Consider the following 20,373-nt stretch of genomic DNA (forward strand, 5'->3'; position numbering starts at 1 on the left):
TACCGATGCAAAGTATTCGTTTAGAATCTCACCCATTTTCTCTGAGTCCAAGCATAACATTCCTCCTTTGTCCTTGAGTGGGCCAATCCTTTCTCTAGATATCCTCTTTCTCCTTATATATGAATAAAAGGCTTTGGGATTTTCCTTAACCCTGTTTGCTAAAGATCTTTCATGACCCCTTTTAGCCCTCTTAATTCCTCGTTTCAGATTGGTCCTACATTCCCGATATTCTTTCAAAGCTTCGTCTTTCATCAGCCGCCTAGACCTTATGTATGCTTCCTTTTTCCTCTTAGCTGGTCTCACAATTTCACCTGTCATCCATGGTTCCCTAATCTTGCCATTTCTATCCCTCATTTTCACAGGAACATGTCTCTCCTGCACGCTAATCAACCTCTCTTTAAAAGCCTCCCACATATCACATGTGGATTTACCTTCAAACAGCTGCTCCCAATCTACATTTCCCAGCTCCTGCCGAATTTTGGTATAGTTGGCCTTCCCCCAATTTAGCACTCTTCCTTTAGGACCACTCTCGTCTTTGTCCATGAGTATTTTAAAGCTTACGGAATTGTGATCACTATTCCCAAAGTAGTCCCCTACTGAAACTTCAACCACCTGGCCGGGCTCATTCCCCAACACCAGGTCCAGTATGGCCCCTTCCCGAGTTGGTCTATTTACATACTGCTCTAGAAAACCCTCCTGGATGCTCCTTACAAATTCTGCTGCATCTGGACCTCTAACATTAAGCGAATCCCAATCAATGTTGGGAAAATTAAAATCTCCTATCACCACCACCCTGTTGCTCCTACATCTTTCCATAATCTGTTTACATATTTGTATCTCTTTCTCACGCTCGCTGTTGGGAGGCCTGTAGTACAGCCCCAACATTGTTACCGCACCCTTCCTATTTCTGAGTTCTGTCCATATTGCCTCACTGCTCGAGCCCTCCATAGTGCCCTCCTTCAGCACAGCTGTGATATCCTCTTTGACCAGTAATGCAACTCCTCCACCCCTTTTACCTCCCTCTCTATCCCGCCTGAAGCATCGATATCCTGGGATATTTAGTTGCCAATCATGCCCTTCCCTCAACCAAGTCTCAGTAATAGCAATAACATCATACTCCCAGGTACTAATCCAAGCCCTAAGTTCATCTGCCTTACCAACTACACTTCTTGCATTAAAGCAAATGCACCTCAGACCACCAGTCCCTTTATATTCATCATCTGCTCCCTGCCTGCTCTTCCCCTTAGTCACACTGACTTCATTATCTAGTTTCTTACAGGCTTTTGTTACTACCTCTTCACTGTCAACTGACCTCAATTGGTTCCCATCCCCCTGCCACATTAGTTTAAACCCTCCCCAACAGCGTCCGGCCCAGGTGTGGACCGTCCAATTTGTAATAGTCCCACCTCCCCCAGAACCGGTCCCAATGTCCCAAAAATCTGAACCCCTCCTTCCTGCACCATCTCTCAAGCCACGCATTCATCCTGACTATTCTTTCATTTTAACTCTGACTATCACGTGGCACTGGTATTAATCCTGAGATTACTACCTCTGAGGTCCTACTTTTTAACTTGGCTCCTAACTCCCTAAACTCTGCTTGTTGGACCTCATCCCGTTTTTTACCTATATCATTAGTGCCTATGTGCACAATGACAACTGGCTGTTCACCCTCCCCCTTTAGAATGTTCTGCAGCCGATCTGAGACATCCCTGACCCGTGCACCTGGGAGACAACATACCATTCGGGAGCCTCGTTTTCGACCACAGAACCGCCTGTCTACTCCCCTTACAATCGAATCCCCTGCGACTATAGCCCTTCCACTCTTTTTCCCGCCCTTCTGAGCAGCAGAGCCAGCCACGGTGCCATGGACCTGGCTACTGCTGCCTTCCCCTGGTGAGCCATCTCCCTCAACAGTATCCAAAACGGTATACTTGTTTTGGAGGGAGATGACCGCAGGGGACTCCTGCGCTGCCTTCCTGCTCTTTCTCTGCCTTTTGGTCACCCATTCCCTTTCTCTCTCAGCAATCCTAATCTGCGGTGTGACCTATTCACTAAACGTGCTATCCACGACCTCCTCAGCATCGCGCATGCTCCAAAGTGAGTCCATCCGCAGCTCGAGAGCCGTCATGCGGTCTAACAAGAGCTGCAGCTGGACACACTTCCTGCACGTGAAGGAGTCAGGGTCATCAGCCATGTCCCTGAGCTCCCACATTGAGCAAGAGGAGCATGATACGGGTCTGAGATCTCCTGCCATTTTTAATCTTAAGTTTAAACTTAGTTAAATGAAAAAGGAACGAAAAGTTTTTACCAATCACAATAAAACCAGAGAAATCGAAAAAGTCTTACCTTATAAACACCCCACCGAGTCCTTTTTTTTTTTTGGTTAGAGGAGGAGGGCGGGTGGGAGACACTACAAGTGTGGTGTCTCGGGTTCAGAAACCGCCTAAATATATAGTGTTTTACTTACCCAGCAGCCCCCTGGCCTCCGCCGAAAAACAAAAGGAAATTAAATTTACTTTCAAACTGACTTTCCCAGCTGCTCACTCGCTCACACGCTGCTCCCGAAAAAGCTGCTGCACTGAAAGGAAAGTTATTTTAAACCGCCCAAATATATAGTGTTTTACTTACCCAGCAGCCCCCTGGCCTCCGCCGAAAAACAAAAGGAAATTAAATTTACTTTCAAACTGACTTTCCCAGCTGCTCACTCGCTCACACGCTGCTCCCGAAAAAGCTGCTGCACTGAAAGGAAAGTTATTTTAAACCGCCCAAATATATAGTGTTTTACTTACCCAGCAGCCCCCTGGCCTCCGCCGAAAAACAAAAGGAAATTAAATTTACTTTCAAACTGACTTTCCCAGCTGCTCACTCGCTCACACGCTGCTCCCGAAAAAGCTGCTGCACTGAAAGGAAAGTTATTTTAAACCGCCCAAATATATAGTGTTTTACTTACCCAGCAGCCCCCTGGCCTCCGCCGAAAAACAAAAGGAAATTAAATTTACTTTCAAACTGACTTTCCCAGCTGCTCACTCGCTCACACGCTGCTCCCGAAAAAGCTGCTGCACTGAAAGGAAAGTTATTTTAAACCGCCCAAATATATAGTGTTTTACTTACCCAGCAGCCCCCTGGCCTCCGCCGAAAAACAAAAGGAAATTAAATTTACTTTCAAACTGACTTTCCCAGCTGCTCACTCGCTCACACGCTGCTCCCGAAAAAGCTGCTGCACTGAAAGGAAAGTTATTTTAAACCGCCCAAATATATAGTGTTTTACTTACCCAGCAGCCCCTGGCCTCCGCCGAAAAACAAAAGGAAATTAAATTTACTTTCAAACTGACTTTCCCAGCTGCTCACTCGCTCACACGCTGCTCCCGAAAAAGCTGCTGCACTGAAAGGAAAGTTATTTGAAACCGCCCAAATATATAGCGTTTTACTTACCCAGCAGCCCCCTGGCCTCCGCCGAAAAACAAAAGGAAATTAAATTTACTTTCAAACTGACTTTCCCAGCTGCTCACTCGCTCACACGCTGCTCCCGAAAAAGATGTATGTGTTAATTGAAAGTTCTGTAATAAAAAAAGTTCTTGCTGTTTAATTGTGTCCGTGTCCTCTCTTTCTGCACACGACCACCATCCAGCCCCAGCTCCCCGACCGCCCACCATCCTCACCCCCTGCCCCCAAGTGAAATTACTGGTCTGAGACACCCAGGAACAAGTAACCAAGATTATCACTTTTCTCAGCAGATTAGACATTTCACATCCTTGTTATTGTAAAAGCAGTGAAGAATTTGTTTACCTGAACACAGGACCCCTACATCCATACTGTCAGTGATAGACGAATTCAATGTGAAGAAGCTGCAGTTCTGGAGCTGCAATTCGTTTCCTTCACACTGGACATCATTCACCCAGACGGGTCCTTCTCTCTTTCCGTCCTTTGAATATTTATAAGCGGCTGTCGCTTCACCGCAGCCCAGTTGCATGCAGAACACGTTGGCATCATTCAGGGTCCAGTGTCTATCCTGCAATCTCCCCCAGCTGCCATTGTAGTAAATATCCACTTGCCCATCACACCAGCTTCCCCCATTAGTCAGCCTCAGTGACCAATTTTCATCTACAGCATGCAACAAATTGAGAATTGTGAAACTGAAGCAAAATATCTCAGAAGTTACTGCCACCAGAAAAGTTATTAATTTTAATGGTTACTATTTCTGTCATCATTGTTCAGAAGGCTTGTCGAAAGATCTTCTTCACCATTACCTTTTCTCAGTAAATACATTTTAGAGACGGGAAAAGTTTAGAGGGGATGTGCGACACAAGTTCTTTACACAGAGGGTGGTGTGTGCCTGGAGCTTGCTGCCGGGGGAGGTGGTGGAAGCAGGTACGATAGCGACGTTTAAGAGGCATCTTGACAAATACGTGAATAGGATGGGAATAGAGGGAAACAGTCCCCGGAAGTGCAGAAAGTTTTAGTTTAGGCAGGCATCAAGATCGGCACAGGCTTGGAGGGACGAATGGCCTGTTCCTATGCTGTCCTGTTCTTTGTTCTTTGTTCATCCAAGCCCCAAAACACTGCTTCTCAGTGAAACAATGATTTACTTGTACTGCCTTCTTTTTAGTAAACTGCATTTACTGCATTGACTGATCATGATACAGCCTCCTTTACATTGGGAGACCAATCACAGTTGAGTGCTTACTTTGCACAACTCCTTTGTTCAGTCTGCAAGCTTTACCTGAAGCTTCCAGTTGCCTGTCTTTTTCATTCTTTATTCCGCTCCCACTTTGACCTCTCTCCCCTCTTTCTCCTGTACAGTTCCAATGAAGGTTGACATAAGTTTGAGAAACAGCACTTCCTCTTTCCACTAGACTGTTTACAGTCCTATGGAATGAACACGAAGTTCAGCAATTTCAGATCCGATTCCCTCCATTTTTTGGACGATATTGTGCCTTTGAATTTGCAGCTCCTCTCGAGATGTGCTTTTTAGTTTGCCCATTCCGATATCCTTTTGCCTTGCATTGTGCCATTTACCATTTAATCTCTCCTGTCTTCCACCATATCACAAATTGTTCCTTTCGTTCTTTCCTTGTTTCCCCCTTTCTTTAAAAACTGTTAAATCTCTAAGTTCTGATGAAAAAGCTGCAAATTGCAAGGTTGATTCTGTTTCTTTCACTATAGATGCTGCCAGAACCTCTGAGTATTTTCAGTACTTACTGTTTCTATTACCTACATTTTAAATTGTGAAACGTGGGAGCAATTTGCGTTGAGCAATGTCCCACGTACAGCGATCAGTTAACTGAGCAGATAATCTGTTATAAGAGGGCGCTGGTTGAGGAATAACTGGGAGAATTGTAATTTACATCAAGTTTGTGAAATAATCAAAGACATGGCATATTGGTGAAATAACGAGTTACTTCACTCACTATCATTTTATTGCCCTTAATGTAATGGAAATTAAAATTTATCTCATGTCATTTAGCTGGAAACAAGTTCACAGTGTTTTCTATTTGACAGCTGATCTTTGCAGAGAATTCCATGATAATTCATATTTGAACGGCCAACATTGATCACAGTTTCAATGCTCGAGCAACATTTCCATTCGATGGCAGTGGTCCTGGGAGCAAATTGCTGATTCTATAGCCCTTGAATAATGCCCTAGATTTACCACAAAAGAGATATTATATGAGCGGGAAGTACTAATCACGAGACATTGTATGTATTCAATGTTTACTGGAGTGAAGCTCTTTGATTCATTTGTAATTTAATTCAGACCAATAAACCGACAAACACATCTCAGAATCTTAGTGTCAAAGGCAGCATGGGATCAGCAAAACTAGTGAATCAGCGACCTGTGGAAATAGCCAATGATGCTTGACAGCAGAACAGTTGGGGTATTTCAGTTCAATAGACTGAGATGACTCACCCGTACAGATGACACTGGCATCATTTTCATGGGAGCAGCTAAACTGTTCCCAGGATGAAACAGGACAATCCCACAATCGCGTCTCATTCCGCCGACACCTGTAACTTTCCTTCCACACTGGACCGGCTCCCTTCCCAAAGTGAGCTCCTCCCGGTATTGAGGTTACTGTCCCACACTGCAAGTGCTCACAGACCACGTTGGCGTCTTCCAGATCAAAGTACATGTCACACAGCGTCCCCCACTGTTCTCCGTGCAGCACCTCCACCCGGCCAGAGCATCTGTTCGTCCCTTCAACCAATCGAGGTCCATGTTTCCCTGTATTGGAAACCAATCCAAATCCAAATAATTTATAAATCATCCTCTGCATAGAAACAGCAAAATAGAAAATGGGTATAACAGTTGAAACTTATGTACACGATTATCTATCCATACTTTACACAAATTATCTATCAAAAAACAATTAGAATTATCACAGCAACACAAAAGCAAAATACTGCAGATGTTGGAAATCTGAAATAAAACAGAAAATGTTGGAAATACTGAGCAGGGCTAGCAGCATCTGTGGAGAGAGCAAGAGAGTTATGTTTCAGGTCTGTGTACTTTCATCACAATAATTACTACAGGACCTCTTTAAGAAGTTGGCTGAACACTCAAAAATTAACAGCTCTTCTTGCAATCGCTAATCGATTGTTGGTCTTGATCTCTTGGATTTTGGAATGTAAACGATGAAGGATGTGATGTTTCTGTTGTCTCTGTTGTCACGTTTGGGCACGGCACTTCACAAAACCACTGGCTTTGGAGGTTGTTCAGGACAGTGTCACTAGAATGGCAACAATGCTTAAAGCGTTACATTATGAAGACAAGTTGCATAAACTTTGTTTGCAGTAGATTTGGTTGAGAAGGATTACAGCTTATCTAGTTGATGTGTTTAAAATGGTTAAGGGGTTTGATAGATGAGCTGTAGAAGATCTGGAGAACAAATACAAAACAAGCCCATTTAGGAGCTGCTTTTATTTATGCGGATGTGGACATCTCTGGCAGAGGTGGCAGTTATTGCTCAACTCTATTTGCCCTTGAAACCGGTGTCAGGACCGTCCTCTTGAACTGCAATTGCCTGCATGGGGAATGTTCTTCTGCAATGCAGTCAGGTAGAGTTAAGGCAAAGTGTGCAAGCATCGAGTGTACCTTTAACTCCATGTGTTGTAAGCAGAGTGGGAAGTTTGGAATTTGGTAATTAGTGGCTAAGACTGAAATCGAGCCTTAACATTTAGCAATTCGCTTGGAATTAAAAACCAAACCGCAAGGCAGTTCATTTTTCGCAGTTAACAGGGCAAGTCAGGTTAGCAGTCAGCTGTCAATCAGCTGTGATTGTGCGAACTCGGGTAATTACTGTAAGCTGGAAACTGTCTAGACTGTTGCATCTCGAATGTGCCTCAAAAAGCATATAATATTGGACGTCATTGCAAGAGGATTTCAGTCAAGGAGCAAGATGTTACTGCACCTTTACAGGGCTTTGGTGACACCACACCTGGAGTACTGTGTGCAGTTTTGGTCTCCTTATCTGAGGAAGGATGCCCTTGCCATGAAGAGTATGCAAAGTAGATTTACAAGGCTAATTCCTGGGATGGCAGGATTCACGTATGAAGAGAGATCGGTTCGAATCGGACTATATTCACGAGAGTTTAGAAGAATGAGAGAGGATCTCAGAGAAACCTATAAAACTCGAACAGTACTAGACAGGCTAGATGGAGGGAGGACGTTCCCGATGGCTGGAGAGTCCAAAACCACGGGTCACAGTCTCCGGATATGGAGTATGCTATTTAGAACCGAGATGAGGAGAAATGTCTTCACTCAGAAGGTGGTGAATCTGCGGAATTCTCGACCACAGAAGGCAGTGGAGGCCAGATCTCTAAATATATTCAAGAAGGAGATAGATATCTTTCTTAATGCCAAAGGAATCAAGCGATATGGGGAAAAACGGGAACAGAGTACTGAATTAGATGATAGGCCATGACTTTGTTTGATTGGCGGAGCAGGCTCGAAAGGGCTGTCTGGCCTACGCCTACTCCTATTTTCTATGTTTCTATTTTTAGACTTCTAGTAAGGCAGAGTGTAACCACAGATTGCAATGTTAACTGAATACATTATGAAAATAGTGGGAAGTTAGAGTTTGCTAAGAGTAAGAATTCGGTGCAGAGGGGGAAAAGGAGGTATTTTTTATTCTTTCACAGGGGGTGGGAATTTCGGGCTAGGACAGCATTTATTACCAATCCCGAAGTGCCCTTGCAAAGATGGTGGTGAGCCGCCTTCTTGTACCACTGTAGTGCATGCGCTTTCAGTGCACTCACATTGCTGTTCGGAAGGGAGTTCCAGGATTTGACACAGCGACAGTGAAGGACCAGTTATATAGTTCCAAATCAGGATGGTGTGTGCTTCGGAGGAGAAGATGCAGATGGTGTTCCCATGCATCTGCTGTCCTCGTCCTTCTAGGTAGTGCAGGGTGAGCGTTCGGATGGTGTTCTGTTTTGTCTGTTAAACTGGAGTCAGTGACTGGAGCCACCGGTTTAAAACAGCGCCACAGCCAGCAGGAGCAGAGCCCATTGGAAGGGGCTGAGAGGCAGACACCAGGCAAATAGAGGTAAAAACTCACTAAGTGAAGCAATTGTCAGGTCAGAGTGTGAGAGGACGTGGGTAAGTTGTAAATAAGTATTAAGTTAATTGATGAGTGCTTAGTGTTTCGTCGTTAGATAACCAGTAAAATAGCGTTAAAGCTAAAATGCATCTACAAATAATTTTACCTCTAAAATAAAGACAGACTAAGTTCTGGCAGAACAGTTTTTTTTTCTGGATATAGAACTGTCCCGAGGGAACTTGTCTGATGTAGATATCTCCACCTGGAAACTCTCTGGCTCAGGATCATAGAGATGTTGTGGGAATTGGAGAAACGCCAACACATATGGCAGCAAGAAGAGTATATGACAGTTTGCTGCAGATTTCAGTCACACCTTGCAGAGAGCTGCAGGATCAGAATGAGGTTGTTGCAGCTTATAGTACACAGTAATGGAATTCCAGATCTAATGGAGAATGAGGATAAACAGAAGTGAACAGGAACAAAGTACTGTCTATTTGTGAGGATAAGGATGAAGACTGTTAGAAGGACAGCCAGAATGTTGACCGGGATACCTTCGAATAGGAAGCTGTTCAAAAGGAGGAGGAGTGGAGCATAATGTGATACTTTTAAGTGATTCAATAATTTGGGCATTAAGAGTCCCACACAGTATTTTCCCAACTTGTGCGAAATGAGGGTTATCTCAAATCAGATTGCAAGAATGGAGGGGAAATATCCAGTCGTTGTGGATCATGTAGGGAGAAACAACATAGCGAAGAGTAGGCAAGAGGTTCTTTTCGGAGAGTACCAGGAGCTGAAATAGAAAAGAAGATCTCAAGGATTATAATCTCTGGATTATTATCCAAGCCGCTTGCACATTGGCATAGGAAAAAAAAAAACGATTAGGAAGATGAACACGTGCTTGAAGGTTATGATGTTGGAAAGAGGTGTTACATTCCATGGGACGCTGGCACCTGTACTGGGATATTAAAGAACTATTCTGTTGGATTGAGCAGCACCTCAATCGGGTTGGGATCAAGGTCCCAGAATAAAGGATACATAGGGTTGTTACAGGAACCTTAAAGTATTAAATGGGTGAGGGGAGGTTGGTGGGGGTCGGGGTGAGGGGGTAGAGCACAGTTGTAAATGTAGAATATCTAGGTGCTACAGGAAAATAGAAAACTAAAATATGCAAGATTTGAGTCAGACCATTTTACGGTTTTACATCACGTGCCTTTGCGCTGAAAACAGCAGTTGCTTTCTTGAAAAAGCAGTTAGAAATACTGACAGACAACGACGTTTTGGGCCATGTACTCTGCCCATTGTTTGGAGAAATAATTGTAATTGGTGGAAGCTCTCTATTTATATGTAGTGCAGAACGGGAATGTGGGCAGGATCTTACTACTGATAGGTTATTTTATGTTCTTGTTCAGGCTGTTATTGGTCAGTTAATTATATTCCATGAGAGGTCAATATATGCCATTATTCTTGCTGCTGATTCGTCAGTTATTGTGCATCGTGGCAAGTCAATCCATGCTACTGTTCTGGTCGTGGTATGTTGGCTGCACAGCAGGTGCTTGTGCGTTTCTCGAGGAGGGAAACCCTGATATTCACTGAGGAACAGGCCACTGTGAGGGGGAAGGTCTTGTGTTTATCGATCTCCATAGCTTCCTTGACGCAGTGAACGGCACAAGCCTGCCATCAAAGAAGCTCAACTCAATGGCCACCGCATTGAATGGTCCAATTCCAAACTCAACCTCATCTATTATGGACTGGCGTGCACGCCACAATAACATCATAAGTATAAAAGAGACAAAAAACATGCAAAAATGCAACAAGAAAAATGTACAGATCTTCGTGAATGGCAGAGATACAAAGAATAGCAAAGGATGACAAAACAGTTCGCAAGAGCTACAAAACGTTTACAATAACTTCATAAATATATTGTCATTAAAAGCAATGTGGTCTCACTACAATGACAGTTGTGATATTATAAATGAAAATAAGGAAATAGCAGGAATTATACATAATTACTTTGCATCAGTATTTACATGGACACAACTTTTATTAAGGTTCTTTGTTGCCGCAGTCAGACAAATGCTGACCTGACATTGAGGGATGTCACTGTCATCTGGAATGCAGCTTTATCATACATGTTTGTACAAAGGGTGTGATGAGGTCTGAAGCTGAGTGGTCCAAACAAACCCAAACTGAGCATCAGTGAGTAGTTCATTGGTAAGTACTGCTTGATAGCGCTGTAAACAACACCTTCCATCACTTTGTTAATGATAGAGAGCAAACTGCTGGGACAGTAGATAGAAAATTGCAATTGTCACACTGCTATTTAAAGAAAAGTTAGCGAGGGAACCGAGGGAATTACAGATTGGTCAGCCTAACAGCAGTTGTCAGGAAATTACTAGAGTATACATTTAAAGATGGAGAGGCTGATCACCTTGAAAAGTTGCAGCTAATCAGAGAGAGCCAGCATGGATTTGTAAAAGGTAGATCATGCTTGATGAACCTGATCAAATATTTTGTGGAGGTAACTAAAGTAGAGGACAGGGGATCCTCAATGGATGTTATTCAGATGAACTTCCAGAAAGCACTCAGCAAAAACCCTTGTAACTGATTGTTGGCTAAAGTTGAAGCTCATAGAATTTAGGGAAAATTATTGACCTGCTTCGGACGTTTGTTTAGTGGGAGGAGACAGACAGCAGGGATAATGGACAGATCATCTAACTGGCAGGATGTGATGGCGCCGTCCCACAGGAACCTCAACTATCCACCATATTTATTAATGACTTCGATGACTTGATAGAAAGCCACATATAATTGACATTCTAAATATTGCAATTGAAAGAAACCATCAGCCATATTGTAATCATGTATATTTTAAGCATAACTTTCCAAAAAACAGATTCAGTGACTGTGCAAAACTATTTCAATATTGGTGAGTGTGAGGTGTCCAACTTGGACTTAATAAGATTACAGTACTTTCTAAATGGTGAAAAGCCGGATGCAGCACAGGGAAAAGAGACTTCAGGGTGATAGGCAAGTACAGGAACGAAAATCAAAACAGTCAATGGATTGCTGGGATTTATATCTACAGGAATGGAATACAAGGGGCTAGAAATGATGCTGCAGCTAAAAAGAAAAAACTGGTCAGGCCCCATCTGGTGCAATGTTCAGCTATGGGCAATGTGCATTGGGAAGGATATATTGACCAGGGAGACTGTCCAGCATAAGAGATACTAGAATGATACCTTGGCTTCAAATGTTTCTGTTTTTTTATTCATTCATAAGATGTGGGTGCCTCAGGCAATGCCAGCATTCATTGTTCATGCCTCGTTGCCTTTCACAACTGGGTGACTTGTTAGACTATGTAAGAGGACAGTTAACAGTCAACAACATTGCTGTGGGTCTCTAGTCACATGTCGGCCAGACCAGGTAACAATGGCAGATTTCATCCCCTAAGGATATGATTAAACAAGATTTTTTTTTAAATGACAATCGACAATGGTTTCATGGTTACCATTACTGAGACGAGTATTCAATTCCAGATTTATTAACTGAATTTAAATTCAACATGCTGCGATGGTGGGAATTGAACCAGCGTCCCCAGAATTTGCCTGGGACTTTGTATCGCTAGTCCAGTAACACGAGCACCACGCCACTGCCTCCCCTCATTATGAAGAAGGATTACACAAACTGAGGCTGGGTTCCCTGAAATTTGGAAGAGTCATATCCTTTCACATTCCCAACCCATGTCTTCCAGCTGCTGGAAAGTCTTTGGGAATTCTACAGGTGAGCTACTTGCCACAGAATGCCGATCATCTGACATGCTCCCGTCACACAACATTATTGTGAATGGTCTAGTTCAGTTTCTTGTCAATGACAACACACAGTAGGATTTGATGGTGGTGGTGAATTCACTGATTATAATAGCTCGGGGAGATGTTATTGCCTCTCTTGTTGGAAATAGTCATTACCTGACACGGAGGTGGTGAGTGTGTTACTTTCTACCTTTCAGCCCAAGTCTAAATAATGTCGTGATCTTGATGTCAGTGGGCATGAACTGTTTCTTAATCCGAGGAATTGTGAATGGAACTAAAGACCATGCAATCATCAGCAAAAAGCCCAAATTCTGTCATTTTGATGGTGGTAAGGTTACTGACAAAGCACCTGAAGAAAGTTGGGCCTCAGCGAACAATTAGGAAACACATTTTTCTGCAAAAACAGTGTAAATATGGAACATTCCCTAACAACTTCCAAAGTACATCTAATCTAAATTTTCAAGACTAATATTGTTAGATTTTTGTTAGCTCGGTGTATCAAGGAATCTGGTTCACAGCCAGGTAAAGAGTCTTTGAAGAACATATCAGGTATGATCTAACTGAATGATCGAACAGGCTGGTGCAACTGAAAGCTCTGTACTGATCATGTGGATATGTGTCCGATCCTGTCATATTTAGCGAGTAAAATGCACACATTCGATAAAATAACGTTGTAATCTTTCACTTCTGGCCTGATTGCACTGAGCAGTGCTAGAGTACAGCCGTTCTTTTATACCCTGCCGTTCAGTAAGTGTTAACGTGGGCACAGTGGAACAGTGGTTGGCATCACAGCTCCAGTGACCTTGGTTCAGTTCTGGGTGCTGTCTGTGCGGAGTTTGTACGTTCTCCCTGTGAATGCGTGGGATTCTGCCGCGTGCTCTGGTTTCATCCCACCGCGTAAGACTTGCAGTTCGAAAGTAGGTTGACCATTGTAAATTACCCCCAATGTGGGTAGTTGCTCGGAGAATGGTAGGTAATGTAGGATTAGTATAAATGGGTGGTTGTTGGTCGGCAGAGACCCGGTGGGCCGAAGGACCTGTTTCAATGTTGTATGATAAGAATAATAACGTGGTCAGGGAGGGTCAGAAGGCTATTGTAATGTCGGATCATTCGTGGTGTTCAAATTAATGTATCGAAATAGGCCAGTGCATATTCATTAAGTCAACTCCCAACTGTTGCAGCCAATATTCAATTCTAAATATACATTCGGTGCAGTGGTAAACAAACTTGGGAAAATTCTGCTTCTTGCAGAATAAATGTTAAGATTTAGAACCATCTTGTTTACCATTAATTGCGGGTATTTTGTATCACGTTGCACCAGACCTTTAAAGTAATAGTAAACTATAATGACTAGTTTAGATATGAACCTTTCAGACTGCAACATGGGAATGCCACTTTCCTCAGTTTTGCAAATATGAAGCAGGACGTTGTCTGCTTTTAGGTATGTCTGTACTCAACGGAACAGATCACACTGGCATCGTTCCTGTGGCTGCACTCCTGTTGAGTTCCTTGAAAAAGGCGGCAGTCCAATAAACTGGACTCGTTTCCAGTGCATTCAAAGATATCAGTGCGTACAAGCCCAGTGCCCTCTCCAAAATGGGCATATCTTGGCACAGACACGACGACTCCACACTGAAGCTGACTACAGACCACATTGGCGTCTTTCAAATCCGAGTCAAGGTCACAGACTGTTCCCCAGTTTTCACCATACTGGATCTCCAGTCTGCCTGAGCATGGACAGTCTCCGGATGTTAGTCTAGGATATCTGTGATCTTAATAAGCATATTATATCATAATTAGCATAATACTTTAATAATCACAATAATACAAATATTTACATTTCAATTCGCATCTGATTAATCACAGATCTGGCAACATTCGTTCTCAGATTCTGTTCAAAACTGATTATGCTGGATTTCCTGTATCACTACTGCTTATAATGTGACAGAACTATCATGTTTAAAATGTTCCTTTATTTATTTATAACTTCCCCAGTCGCCGTCACTGTAACTGAGAAACATGCACTGTATCAGCAGTTAGAACTGGGCAAGAAGTATTGTGTGACAAGAACAGGTGCTAGGAGTACTGTTGTTCATATTTAACATAAATGATTCCGACTCAGAAAAGGGATGCACAATTGTAATATTCACTAATGACATCTACTTGGAGCAATAGTTAATACAAAGGCAGATTGTGAGAAAAATACTTTACGTTAACGAAATTATAAGTGAATGTTAATGCAGATAAATGTACACTTACACATTTGGGTAGGAAGAGTGAGAAGCCATATTCCTTGGACAATGATAATCTAAATTGCATCAAGGAGCAATGGGACTTAGGGGCACAGATACAAAAATCAATAAAATATCAATACATGTTAACAAAGTTCTTGGAAATACAAAAAATGATTGAGGTTTGTTCATGAGAGATACGTTGAAAGGGGAGTCACACCCAGCACAAGGAAATATTTGGTGTTGATTGGGAGTAGGTTGATTGGGTGCTAACTAGTCAGTGTTTCCCTGCTTTTCCAGGCAGTGTGTAACTGAGCAACTTTACACCATATCAGTTGAATCCTAGTGCTGTAACTGCTGTAACTGTACTGGATCAGCTTGGCTAGAGTTGTCGCTAGTTTCAGAGCACAGATCTTCAGCACTACAGTTGCAGTATTATCGGGCCCTTAACGTCTGCTCAGCAGCTTCTTAATGTTGTGTGCCGTAATCTTCGGAATGGACCAAATAATAGAACACATTTGCACAGCGCTAACACATTGACATGAATTATCACATAATACTTCTCACCTTTTGTCAGTCTGAATAACTACCTTTCACCACACTTTGTTGATTGTTTTGCACCCAGTTTTCCACTGTCTGTCATGATCACCCTTCAAAGCCCTTCATATGAAATTAATTATCTTGAAACCACATTCACAGTTTGAGGTTTAAAAACTGGACAGACAGATTATGACCAGCAAGATACAGCAGTCAGCATATCATCGTAGAATGTTCACAACACAGAAGTACACAGTGGTGTACCGCAAGGATCTGTTTTGGGGCCATTGCTGTTTGTCATTTTTATAAATGACCTGGAAGAGGGTGTTAGTAAATTTGCAGATGACACTAAGGTCGGTGGAGTTGTGGATAGTGCCGAAGGATGTTGTAGGGTACAGAGAGACATAGATAGGCTGCAGAGCTGGGCTGAGAGATGGCAAATGGAGTTTAATGCGGAAAAGTGTGAGGTGATACACTTTGGAAGGGGTAACAGGAATGCAGAGTACTGGGCTAATGGGAAGATTCTTGTTAGTGTAGATGAGCAGAGAGATCTTGGTGTCCAGGTGCATAAATCCCTGAAGGTTGCTAACCAGGTTAATAGTGCTGTCAAGAAGGCAGATGGTGTGTTAGCTTTTATTAGTAGGGGGGTCGAGTTTCGGAGCCACGAGGTCATGCTGCAGCTGTACAAGACTCTGGTGAGACCGCACCTGGAGTATTGCGTGCAGTTCTGGTCACCGCATTATAGAAAGGATGTGGAAGCTATGGAAAGGGTGCAGAGGAGATTTACTAGGATGTTGCCTGGTATGGAGGGAAGGTCTTACGAGGAAAGGCTGAGGGACTTGAGGTTGTTTTCGTTGGAGAGAAGGAGGAGGAGAGGTGACTTAATAGAGACATATAAGATAATCAGAGGGTTAGATAGGGTGGATAGTGAGCGTCTTTTTCCTCGGATGGTGATGGCAAACACGAGGGGACATAGCTTCAAGTTGAGGGGTGATAGATATAGGACAGATGTGAGAGGTAGTTTCTTTACTCAGAGAGTAGTAAGGGCGTGGAATGCCCTGCCTGCAGCAGTAGTAGATTCGCCAACTTTAAGGGCATTTAAGTGGACATTGGATAGACACATGGATGAAAATGGAATAGTGTAGGTCAGATGGTTTCACAGCTCGGCGCAACATCGAGGGCCGAAGGGCCTGTACTGCGCTGTAATATTCTAATCTAATCTAAAGGAGGCCATTCAGCCCGTTGTGTCCATGCTGGTTCTCAGTAAGAGCACCTCAGCTAGTCCTATGCTTCTGTCCTTTCCCCATAGCCATGCAAAGATTTTCTCTTCAGGTGCTTGTCCAATTCCATACTGAAAGCCACAATTGAATCTGTCTCCATCAGACTCGCAGGCAGCACATTCCAGATCCTAACCACTCGCTGTATAAATAACTTGTTCCTCATGTCACGTTTGGTTCTTTTGCCATCCACCTTATAACAGTGTCTTCTGGTTATTGACCTTTCTGCCAAGAGGAACTCTTCTTCTCTATCTACTCTGTCTTGACCCCTCATGATTTTGAACACCGCTATCAAATTTACTCGTAGCATTCTCTGTTCTAAGGAGAGCAACCACAGCTTCTCCAACCTATCATTGTAACTGAAGTCTTTCATCTCTTGAACCTTCCATGTAAATCCTTTCTACACCCATTCTAAAGCATTCACATTCTTCTGAAGTGCCGTGCCCAGAATTGTACACAATACGCCAGTTGAGGTGAACCCAGTGTTTCACAAATGTTCATAATAACTTCCTTATTTTTGTACTCGATGCCTCTATTTAAAAAGGCTAACATTCCATTGCCCTATTAACCACTTTCTCAACCTGCCATGCTTCCTTCAACGATTTGATTAGAAATACTCCCAGGTCACTCTTGGCTGCAGTCACTTTATAATTGTACCCTTGAAAAGAGACCGGCAGCTAGCATTAAAAGAAATCCCAAAGTTTTCTCCAGACAGAGAAATAGTAAAAGGGTGGTAAAAGGAGGAGTGGGGCCGATTAAGGATCAGAAAGTGGATTTACATATGGAGGTAGCGGGCATAGTTGAGGTATTAATTCGTGGCGTCTTTCTTTGCCAAGAAAGAAGATATACCACAGGCAATAGTGAAAAAGTAGGTAATTCTGATACTATAGGGGTTTAAAATTAATAAAGTGGATGTATCAGATATACCCTGTTATATATGAAGATATGCGTGAACATACAAATTAGGAGCAGGAGTAGGCCACTCAACCCCTCGAGCCTGATCCACCATTCAATAAGTTCATGGTTGAACTGATTACTCCACATTTCCACCTACACCAGATAACCTTCCAGCCCCTTGGTTATCAAGATTCTACTTACCTCTGCCTTAAAAATATCAAAGACTCTGCTTCCACTGCCTTTTGAGGAAGAGAATTCCAAAGAGTCACGACCAACTGAAACAAAGAAATTCTCCTCATCTCTGTCTTAAATGGGCGACCCCTTATTTTTAAACAGTGACCCCTAGTTCGAGATTCTCACACAAGGGGAAACATCTTTTCCACAACAACCCTGTCAAGTCCCCTCAGGATTTTATATGTTTCCATCATGCCGCCTCTTACTCTCCTAAATTCCAAAGGATGCAAGCCTAGCCTGTCAAATCTTTCCTCGTACAACAGGTCACCCATTCCAGATATTAGACTAGTAAACCTTCTCTGTACTGCTTCCAACGCATGTACATCATTCCTTAAATAAGGAGACTAGTACTGTACACAATATTCCAGATGTGGTTTCACAAATACCCTGTGTCGCTGAAGCAAAACCTCCCTACATTCGTATTCAATTCCATTCGCGATAAATTATAACATTCTCCTAGCTTTCTTAATTAAGTGCTGTACCTGCATACGAACGTTTCGCGTTTCATGCACTAGGACACCCATATCCCTCTGTACCTCAGAGCTCTGCAATCTCTCAGTATTTAGATAATATGCTTCCCTTCTATTCTTGCTGCCAAAGTGGGCAATTTCACACTTTCACACATTATACTCCATTTGCCAGGTCTTTGCCCACCCAATTAACCTAATTATATCTGTTTACAGACTCCTTATGTCCTCTTCACAAGTAACATTCTTACCTATCTTTGTGTTATTTGCAAATTTAGCAAGCATACCGTCGGTCCCTGCATCTAAGTCATTTCTATAAATTGTGAAACGTTGAGGCCCCAGTACAGATCCCTATGGCACACCACTCATTACATCTTGTCAACCAGAAAAATGACCCATTTATGCCTACTCTCTGTTTCCTGTGAGCTAACCCATTTTCCATCCATGTTAATATGTTACCCCCTCCACCATGAGCTTTTACTTTCTGCAATAGCCTTTGATGTGGTAACTTATCAAATGCCTTCTGGAAATCTAAGTACAATGCATCTACCAGTTGCCCTTCATCCACAGTATATGTAATTCCCTCAAAGAACTCCAATCAATTGGTGAAACATGATTTCCCTTTCACAAAGCCATGTTGACTATACCTGATTACCTTGAATGTTTCCAAATGCCCTGCTATAACATTTTTGATAATAGCTTGTAACATTTTCCCTAAGGCAGGTGTTAAACTAATTGACCTTTAGTTTCCTGCTTGCTGTTTCCCTCCCTTTCAGACTGAAGGAGTTGCAATCGCTATTTTCCAATCAAAATGAACCTTCCCCGAATCTAGGGAATGTTGGTAAATTAAAATTAACGCATCAACTACCTCACTTGCTACTTCTTTTAACACCTAGGATGAAGTCCATCAGGTCTCGGGGACCTGTCAGCCTGCAGCTCCTATAATTTGCTCAGTATCTTTTCCCTGGTGTTTGCAATTTTATTGAGTTCCTCCGTCCCTTCCATTTCCCGACTTACAGCTAAAACTGGGATGTTACTTTTATACTCAATAGTGAAGACCGATGCCAAATATCTGTTCAATTCATCTGTCATCTCCTTATTTTCCATTACTAACTGCCCAGACTCACATTTTATAAGTTCAACGCTCACTTTACTACCTCTTTTCTTTTTTTTAAAATGTATATATACAAACTCTTAATATCTGTCCTTATATATCTATCTCGCCTTCTCTCGTCCTCTAATGTTACCTGCCTTATCAATGTTTTAGTCATCCTTTGTTTTTTTAAAAATATTCTGTCCAATCTTTTGACCTGCCTCCCATCTTTGCGCAATTACAGGCTTTTTCTTTAAGTTTGATACGACCTTTGGCTGTTTTACTTAACCACGGATGGTGGGACCCACTCTTGGAATGTTTCTTTCTCGTTGAAATATGAGAAATTGTGTATTCTGAAATATTCCCTTAAATGTCTGCCACTGAAACTCTATTGACCTATCCCATAACCTGATTTGCCAATTCACTTTAGCTAGCTCTGCATTCATGTCCTCATAATTGCTCTTATTTAAGTTTGAAATATTAGTCTTGGACCCACTCTACTCTCCCTCAAACTGAATGTAAAATTCAATCATATCATGATCGCTGCTACTTAGGGGCGCCTTAACTGTGAGGTCATTAATTATTCCTACCTCATTGCACAGTACCAGGTCCAGTATATCCTACTCTCTGGTTGGCTCCACAAGGTATTGTTCCAAGAAATTATCCCGAAAATATTCTATGCAGTCCTCATCTAGGCTATCTCTGCCCATCTGACTTTTCCAGTCCATATGTAGGTGAAAATCCGCCCCTAATTATCATTGTACCTTTCTGACAGGCTGCCATTCATTCTTTCATTTTTAACCCGCCCCACCGTGTATTGAATGTCAGGTGGTCTGTACACCACTTCTGACAAGCAAATTCTTGCCTTCATGATTTTTCATCTCGACCTGAACAGCTTGTATATCCTGGTCTCCTGAACTTAGGTCATCCCTCACCGTTGCGCTAATACCATCATTAATTAACAGAGCTACCCCTCCACCTATTCCTCGCTTCCTGCCCTTCCTAAATGCCATGTATCCTTCAATCTTCAGGTCCCAGTCTATATATATATAAATGAACCTTGGTGTCCAGGGCACAATTTAAAAGTTTGCAGATGATACAAAACTTGGAAGCATTGCGAACTGTGTGGAGGATAGTACAGATCTTCAAAAGGACATTGACAATTTGGTGGAATCGGCAGGCAGTTGGCGGATGAAGTTCAATGCAGAGAAATGTGAAGTGATTCATTTTGGTCGGACTGACATGAAGATAAAATATAAAATGAAGGGTTCAATTCCAAAGGGGTTAC

The sequence above is a fragment of the Heterodontus francisci genome, unplaced genomic scaffold, assembly GCF_036365525.1.
Source record: "Heterodontus francisci isolate sHetFra1 unplaced genomic scaffold, sHetFra1.hap1 HAP1_SCAFFOLD_64, whole genome shotgun sequence".
In the NCBI taxonomy this organism is placed as follows: domain Eukaryota; kingdom Metazoa; phylum Chordata; class Chondrichthyes; order Heterodontiformes; family Heterodontidae; genus Heterodontus; species Heterodontus francisci.